An 848-nucleotide genomic window follows, 5' to 3' on the forward strand; every position below is an offset into this window, starting at 1 on the left:
AAAAGACAAAGAAAAACCTTTTATGATTTTGTAGTAAGAGCACTCAAGTCTCTCTCTCTCCCTCTCTCTCTCTCTCTCTTTTCTTTTTTTACTGTAAAACCTTTTAAACAAACTTATTTACCTAAACCATGATCAAGACTTACTCNACAAGCAGCCCTAAAAAGGGCAAGAGATAAGGCAGGAATCCATTAAGTCCAGTCCAAAGGGAGATTTCTGTCAGTTGTTTTCTATATGGTCTCAAACTATCCCGGATTTGTTGGCATAGAAGAAGCATCTTTCCTGTAGGGTGTTTGTGGAGTTGTTCCGGTGTTATTATTTATCCAAATAGGTGTAGCCTGTCCAGGAGTATACCAATAGGATCTGGCTTGGGCAAAATATTATCATTTTAATTAAATTTTGTAGTATTATTATTTAAATAATTTCTATAATCATAACCAGGGCTAGAAATAGAAAAATCACATACCTTTTAAGTATAATTGTTATAATAAAATCAACAGTTTTATTTTTAAAACCACAATTAAACCAATTGGGGAAACCTGCTCGAGAAGAGACTCCGTCCCATGCATGAGCTTCTTTCTGTATACATGTTGGAATAGAAGAAGGTAAAAAAATTGATGGCATAATGCTTAAATGGGAATCATTAAAATTTGCTAAAGAAACAAAAGATAAAGTCCAAGGATCTCAACTAATGGTTGGTGAATGGGTAGTTGGCTTGCCAGCACCAGATCGAGAATTTGTAATTCTAGGAGAATTGGTTAACAACATTCTATAACCTGTAGAAACACAGTGTTTAATAGGAGGAACATTAGGAGAAGAGAAACATAAAGGCGTTTTCTCAGTGGAAGCTG

This window comes from Galeopterus variegatus, unplaced genomic scaffold (genome assembly GCF_000696425.1).
Source record: "Galeopterus variegatus unplaced genomic scaffold, G_variegatus-3.0.2 Scaffold13609, whole genome shotgun sequence".
Taxonomy (NCBI): domain Eukaryota; kingdom Metazoa; phylum Chordata; class Mammalia; order Dermoptera; family Cynocephalidae; genus Galeopterus; species Galeopterus variegatus.